Here is an 8546-nt window from a genome sequence, read left to right as displayed (position 1 = left end):
TATTACCAGACTATCATATCCCTTCTACTTTGTGTTCATACATAGAAGTATTAAAATCCTCCAGTTGGCCTGGATTATAGATAGATCTCTAATGCTCACCTGTTGATTCACTGCCAGTTACCAAAGGGTCACCTGGTCTCTGCCTTTGAGCTAATCATGTATTTTGTTCAATTTGCACTTATTCTCTCCAACAGATAAAATTTTGGTGAATTACGGATTATATTAACTTTTGTTATATTATTTCATGTATTTTCTACATGGAACATGAAGTACTTTTTTTGCAATAGAGGTATTGTTAAAAGGGAAAAATTGTTTTTTTATTGTTGATTGATATGCTGAAACTTATCATCTTGAGCCAGCTTTTTTGGTATGACTCAGGAGTTTTATAGCACATCAAATTTGTCTTCATTTCTTTAACTGTCATGGTCTCTCTAAATCTAATCCTAGTTTTAAGGAACTTTTTTTGGCCCTGATGATTCTCACTGCTTTCTAGGAGGTATTTGGGTTTGTCATTGCCTTTCTAAAGAGTGTGCTCTATGGGTACTTTGCCTTCTGAAGCTGAAAACTTGTTTATCGCACACACCATGAACAGTGTGTTTCATTTAACACAGACTGTTTAACTCAGCAGGAGGTCTGGTGGGGCAGTGGTTAAAGCATTTGACTGCTAACCAAAAGGTCCACAGTTCGAACCCAATAGCATTTATGCACAAGACAGTTGAAGCAGTCTGTTTCCGTAAAGATTTACATTCTTGGAATCCCTGTGGAGCAGTTCTTCTCTGTCCTATAGGGTTGCTATGAGTTGGAATCAACTCGATGGCAATGGGTTTGGGTTTTGGGATTTTATTTAACCTAATTCAGGAAAATTTTCATGACCTGTTCATTGGGACTTCCTTTAGAATGGTTTTTGTGAAAGATGAGTTCAGTGATTTAAAGAGCAGCGCTTTCAGGCTGGAGCCCCTGAGAGGAATTGTTTGGTAGTTACATTCACATCTTCTTGTGAAATTTCCACAATTTCCCTCTTTGGGAAGGCCTCACATATGTCCTTACAAGATTTAAGGTAAAGCTAAGTTTTTGTTGACTACAGAAATGTGAACATGTGTCCAAGGAATGAAGTTTTTGCCTTTATATGCTTTTTTCCAGATCATTAAACACAGCTGTGATTACAATCTCTAGGAGGATGGCCTTGCCCTATATATAGTAGGCACACAATAAATATTGCTTGAGATATTGTCATCTCCTCTAAATTCCAAGTGATTCTAGTTTTCCTTACTGCTTTTGTCTCTGTATGAGTCATCATTTGTTAATATAATTTTATGCTACTCCAGCTTCTTCTCATTGCTCAAATGCAGAGAGAGAGAGAGAGAGTTTCATTTGTTCTGTCTTGATTTCTGATTTCTTTGGGGGCATTTAAGAGGCACTGTATTACAGCAATGAACTGGGAAATCTTCTTGGTGGTGATGGGAGCCCCAGCTCCAGATCATCTGGCAGGTATTTCTAGCCTTTTTACTGTGAATTAAAGCATTAAGATAGGTGTATTGTAGGGATACCAGTGTGTATCCGTCATGGCTTGTAATCACTGAGAGTTCAGCCAACAGGGAAAGTGTATTCATATGCTGAGCATGAATGTGGAGTCCATGGGGCAGAGTCACTTAAAGATTCTGAGCCTGGTGGCTAGGAATGAGATTAACTCTGCCACTGACAGAAATGGAGGAGGGTAAGGCAAACTAGTAAGCTGTGTGAGAGGACAAGAAGAAGGCATTCCTTCAGGGGGCAGCGAATTTGTATATGTGCTGCTGAAGCCAGCACAAGGTGCAGCGAATTTGAAGTAATGGTAATGACTGGACATGTAAGAGGAAGTGCCCAATGGGCAGTTGGAGATTTGGATCTGAGGTTTGTAAGAGGTCAGGTTCTGACACAGGTTATGAAACTATTCCACATGAAGGTGGTGGGTGAAACTCAGAATAGAGAAAGTGCTGTTTGTTTCCTGTATGTTTCATCTACCTAGAAGATAAGTCCATTTCTGTATCTCAATTACAAGTAAAATAGGAAAACATGAATTCGAGAATAAAGGCAGAAAAGTAGAGGAAGAGAGATGGTGGTGCAGTGGTTAAGTGTTTGCAAATCGAAAGGTAGGTGGTTTGAACGTGACAGAAAGATGAGGCAGTTCGCTTCCATAAAGATTTTAGCCTTGGAAACCCTATGGGGCAGTTCTACTCTCACAGGGTTGCTGTGAGTTGGAATTGACTTGACAGCAGCAGGTATAAAAATATTATATCTTATGTACTTAAGTCATAGAAAAGTGCCTGTGTTTGTCTTTAGGTTTTTGGAAATAATATTTAAAAATGCTTCTTTTCATAGTGCTTTTATACTATTTCTATTATGTTATATTTATATTATGTTAAGTCAGAGAGTTGCCTTTTAGATACATGGCTTTAAGACAAAATATTTTCTGCTAAGTTTCTAGCCTACAGGCCAGGGAGTTGCTATAGTAGTACTTTCTGAGCTTTGAATAAATTTGATAATATTTACTGAACAAATATATATACAAATTTTATTGGCCATCTGCTTTTCCTGACTGGCATATGCTTTTCCTGACTGGCATATACCTTCCTCTTGTTTTTTTGTTCTGGGAAAGCCATATTGCCCTTGACTCACTCTCATTATTTCAGTTAATGAAAGCGCAAAAGAGTCTGAACTAATCATAATAGTCTTCAAAATAAGAGGTCTAAATGAATTTCAATATACTTAATAGGGTTTAGAGGATTTACATGGCTTACAGTCTCAGAATTGACTGCTGTCCAGAAATACTGTAAACTGCCAAAGTTAAATTATTCTGTAATTACATAAAGCATATGTCATTTTCATAGTTTTTCCTTCTGTAAAATTGTTACCATGTTCACTGCAGCACATGGTGAAAATATCTAATTGATAACATACCAAAGCAGATCCTTTCAGGACAATTACTTGCCATATATTAGCCTCTGAGAGTTGGGAACAGAAAATGACTCTCAGAAAAATTATCAAGCTGTAAGTCTTAGAATCCATTATTCCTTGCCAACTAAATGTAGTGTAAGAAAAATTAGTAACCTTAAATATCTTTGTATTTCCTTAAAGTTATGAAGATTTAATGTCACACAGAATGATCCAGTTAAACTCTGACTTTTTTGATGTAAAGAGCATTCAACTTTTGTTGAATAACAGGCTATGAAACTAGTTGTCAAGTCCTCTGGAAACTTGTGGAACATTTGTGTGAGAGAAAGGCTGAAAAATATGAATGAAAATTTTCTTAACATCTGTGGTGGTTTTGTTTGTATGTCAACTGGCTGTGCCTGGTTAAGTGGCTGGGCAGCTGGTGGTAGTTATTCCCCATGATGGGACTGGCAGTCAACTCCATGGTGGGATCTACCACAAGCAGTTGAGTAGCTGCTTTGGGTCTGTGGTCTGCTTCCCCATATGTAAGCAGCAGCTTTGGGAATGGTGTCTAGTATATGCCATACTTGGACCCTGCATGTAGCGGTGTCGTTCGGCAGCCTGCCTTGCTCTGTGGAATTTGGGAGTTATAAAGGACTTGAATTAATGGCCTGCTGTGTGAGTTGGTAACATCGGGACTCTGCCATTTTATTTGTCGACCTTGGGCTTGTTAGCTTCAGCAGCTAGTAGCTGCCTGAGTGAAGAGATGCCTCTAGCTGCAGTGGACCGGGAGCAAGAGGCAGAGCTGAAGCCCAAGGTCAAGGGGCTTTCACCCAGCCTCTAGAGCCTGGCACTTTGAACTCGGATTTCTAGCCTCCTAAACTGTAAGAGAGTAAACTGTTTGTTAAGGCCATCCCATTTGGGGTATATTCTTGACAGAGCAGCACTAGGTAACCAGAAAAACATTGAAGAAGTCATGTAAATAAATGAGGATGCTGAGAGGGAACAGAGAATAAAAATGTGGTCTTTAGCACTGAAAATAATATTTGATCTAGTGTGATACCTAATGTACTTCAATTCTATTTGAAAACATTAAATGTTTATTTTGTGCGCTGTGGTAAAATAGCTACTTCAGAGGATATGTGGATGTAAAATACTATCATTTTCCCTCAAATCATTTTTAGAATTAAGCAAGATACAACCATATACTTTGAAAAAGTCTCATCTATGTACAGTCTTTCAGTATAATGAATTTGGCAGTTGAAATGCAGAGCACAAGCTATGGCAGTGTTAGGAAAGAGTGATCCTATTAGAAAATAGTCATATTTTCCCTCTCTTGGACTTGTTTACATTTTTTTCAGCTTCATTGTGAACTTGCATTTGAGCAGTGGATGATCTGTTCCACAGTCAGCTCCTGGCCTTGTATTGATTGATGATATTGAGGTTCTCCATCGCCTCTTTCCACAGATATAGTCTGTTTGAATCCTGTGTATTACATCTGGTGAGGTCAACGAGTGTAGTCTCCATTTATGTTGTTGAAAAATATTTGCAATGCATAACTCATTGGTCTTGCAAAGTTCTGTCATGAGATTGCTAGCATCATTTCTATCAACAAGGCCATATTTTCAAACTGCTGATGCTTCTTGGTTTCCAACTTTTGCATTCCAGTCACCAGTAATTATCAATACATCTTGATTTTATGTTTGGTCATTTTTAGACTGCAGAAGATGGTAAATTCTTCAGTTTCTTTCTTCTTCTTCTTCTTTTTTTTTTAAATTTCATTGTGGTTTGGTTGAAAGTTTATAAACCAAATTCATTTTCCATACAGTAGTTCATACACATTTTGTCTCATGACATTGACTTCAGTTCCCCACAGTGTAATAACTGTCTTCCCATTTCCTCCCCGTAGTTACCTCTTTCCTGTGTCCTTCCCTTCCATGCACCACTCCTGCCCCTCGAGCAGTACAAACACTGGCCTTATGTTCTCCCATGATTGATTGCTCCAAGGAGTGTATCTACCTGATGTAAATGTTCACCCCATATGTTTGTCTATTGTTTGGCTGGAAACCACAGGAGTGAGTTCAGTTGCCGACCTGAAGAGTGGCTAGGGGTCATAGTCTCAGGAGTTTCACCAGGCTCTATCAGACCAGCAAACCTGGTCTCCCTCTTCTTCTTTTAATGATTTTGAGTTTTGTTCCACATTGTTCTCCTACTCTATCCAGGAGCTCCTACATAGATCCTCCTCCATGTGGTTGACCTTGGTAGCCAGGCACCATCTAGTTCTTCTGATCTCATGGTTATAGAGCCTGAGGATTGCATGGTGTACCAGTCACTTGGACTAATTGTTTCCATGCATCTTTGTTTTTCTTCATTCTTTGCTCTGGACAAGGAGAGACCCGTTGTTACATCTAGAGGGCCACTACGAAGCTTTTAAGATCACAGTTGCTGCTCACCAAAGTAGGATGTGGAACAATGTTTTTGTGTAATATGTTATGCCAGTTGAGCTTGATGTCCCTTGTGACTATGATCCTGAACCCACAGGTCCAACTACTCACTCCCTCTGGGTAGCTGGCTGTGGCCAAGAAGTGACTACAGCCTTGTCCCTTGTCACCTCTACTACATACCTAGGAGTTCTTACAGAACGTACAGATATACTTGTAAAAACATTGTCTGCAAACCCTATACATGGTCATGGGCACACTTCCACCTGCATAGACATACCTAATAGTTCAGCTTGTCCACCCATCTGTCAACCTTGTTTATCAATGTTTGCCTTCACTGACAACACAGTACTGTACGATCAGAAGGGTTCATCTTTGTTGTCTGCACCTCCCATGCATTTCTCTATGTCTTCCTCTTCCTCAGTGCTACCGTGTTGATCATTCAGATTTGGTACATTGCCCTTCTCTTCACCCAAATCAATACTTGTGTTCTGGTTACCTAGTTCCGCTTTAGCAGAAATACCACAAATGGGATGGTTTGAACAAACAGGAGTTTATTCTCTTACAGTTTGGGAGGCTGGAAATCTTGAGTTCAAAGTACCAGGCTCTAGGGGCTGTGTTTGAAAGCCATTTGACCTTGGGCTTCAGCTTTGCCTCTTGCTCCTGGCCCACTGAAGCTAGAGGCATCTCTTCACTCAGGCAGCTTCTGTTTGCTGACGCTAACAAGCCCAAGGTCGACAAATAAAATGACACAGTCCCGATGTTACCAAACCACATGGCAGGCCATTAATTCAAGTCTATTGCAAGTCCCAAGGTTGGCAGAGCGTGGCAGGCTGCTGAACAACAACACAGATACATACAGGGTTCAAGCATGCCATAATCTGGAGGCCATTCCCAAAGCTGTTTCTTTTATACAGGAAGCAGACTACATACCCAAAGCAGCTACTCAGCTGCTCCAATAGATTCCACCATGGAGTTAATTACCAATCTCACTATGGGTAATAACTACATTCAGCTGCCCAGCTACTCAACCAGGCCTAGCCAAGTTGGCACAAAAACTTAACTATCACAACTTGTCTCTACCTATCTAACAGTGTTCCCTCCTCTTCCCTCCCACCCGTTGTTGTTGTTATGTGCTGTCGAGTCGGACCCAACTCATAGTGACCCCTCCTTGGGTTTCCGAGGCAGTATCACTCCGGAGTAGATTGCCCCACCATCCTTCCGAGGAGTGGCTGGTGGGTTTGAACTGCCAGCCTGCTGGTTAGCAGTCAAGTGCTTTAGGCACTATGCTACCAGAACTCGCATACAGACAGGTACTATCCCATTATTTTATGATTCGGCTTTTTTTCCCCACTTAATGTCTTAGACCTTCTGCTCCTGTCAGTTCATACAAGTCTAATTCATTTAATGTTAATACATTAAATAAATGATTACACTGTGATTAATTAAATGTCAAATGTTAAATGACTGCACTTGTCCAAAGAATATATCTCAATTAAAGTTATGGTGATAGACATTACAGTGACTCCAACATTTCATTTAATAAATGCTGTAAAAATCATCCTTACTTTGTACTGTAGATTTCAAGAAGTGAAAATGTTAGGTTAAAGGGCATAAGCTTCTTAAGAGTTGATGTTGTTGTTGTTATGTGCCATTGAGTCGGACCCTACTCATAGCGACCCCTCCTTGGATTTCCGAGGCAGTATCGCTACGGAAGTAGATTGCCCCATCTTCCTTCCGAGGAGTGGCTGGTGGGTTTGAACCACCACCCTTCTGGCTAGCAGTCAAGTGCCTTAGGCATTATGCTACCAGAGCTTTACCACCAAATACATTATTAATTCACCCTTCTTTCAACCGTATGAAAACATGTCTATTTTCTTACACCCTCAGAAACACCAAATATTTTCAATGTCATTAATTTTTGCCAAAGGCCAAAAAAAAAAAATCTGATCATTGTTTAAATTCACATTTCCCAAAAGATGTCCATTTTTTGTTTGACTATTATTTCTTTTTCTGACAGCTGTGTATTCATAGCCCAGGCCATTTATCCCCTGGGTTTTTATATTTTTCTTAAGTATCTGGATATTCTTTTATGTATTTAAATATTGTAAGTATTATTTATTTCTTTTATATTATGGTGATAATATTTTCTCCAAATCTAGCCCTTCATATTTTAATGTTGTGATGCTTCTGTTCGTACAATTTTTTTTTTTCCATTTTTAAGTAGTATTTGGTTTTTTATTTTTATGGCTTCTGAATTTTTTAATTTAGAAATTCAACTATATTAAATGATAGAAGATACATAAATTTATATTTGATTAAAAATTTAAAAGATTATAGCCAAAGTCAAAACTTCCCTTCATTATACCAATACCACATCCTCCTCAAATATAATTACTGTCAAAGGTTGGCCTTTGCTTTTCCATACCTTTTTGGATGCATATAATATGTATGCACATACATAAAAATAGCTTCATTTAAAAAAAAAAAAATAATAAGACCGTAAGTTTTCCAATTTTCTTTTTGAACTATCATTGATTTTTCTATGATAAAATATAAAGTTCTACCTCATTTTTTTCAATTGCTACAAATTATTTCATAGTAAGTATTTCCATATAAATATACATTTAGGTTCTTCCCCTGTTTCACTAGTACAAAGCATACAATGAATATCCTTACAAGTGTAAGAAGTTCTCTAGGATTAGAGGCACATAGAAAATTTTTGTTGAAGGAGCAGTTTTTTTTAATGTCTCCTCTTTGATGGTCAAAAGGAATAAACTATTCTGAATTATTTACCACACTAACTACATTTGATCTTTGTTACGAATTTTTTTATGCTGTTTAAGTGCTGAACTTTGGGGAAAGGCCTTCCCACAACGGCAACAAAGAAAATTTCTTTCCATATATAAACCTTTCCTTGACTTTTCACAATAACAGACTAATACAATATTTGTACTTTTGTGATTAACTTATTTCACTCAGTGTAATGTCCTCCAAGTTCATCCATGTTATGCGGTGTTTTGCAGATTCTACGTTATTCTTTAGGGTTGCATAGTATTTCATTGTGTGTATGTACCATAGTTTGGTGCAAAAACAGCAAGGAGGCCACATGTTCTGACCTCCTCTAATCCCACAAAGGGAAGACAGGGTTACCAGCAGTAACCCAAGGCCTATTACTGCCAGGCCAGACATGTT

The sequence above is a fragment of the Orycteropus afer genome, unplaced genomic scaffold, assembly GCF_000298275.1.
Source record: "Orycteropus afer afer isolate SDZICR_OR568_19922 unplaced genomic scaffold, OryAfe1.0 scaffold00125, whole genome shotgun sequence".
Lineage (NCBI taxonomy): Eukaryota > Metazoa > Chordata > Mammalia > Tubulidentata > Orycteropodidae > Orycteropus > Orycteropus afer.
The sequence above is the reverse complement of the archived record's forward strand: the minus strand, read 5'-3'. Positions refer to the sequence as shown.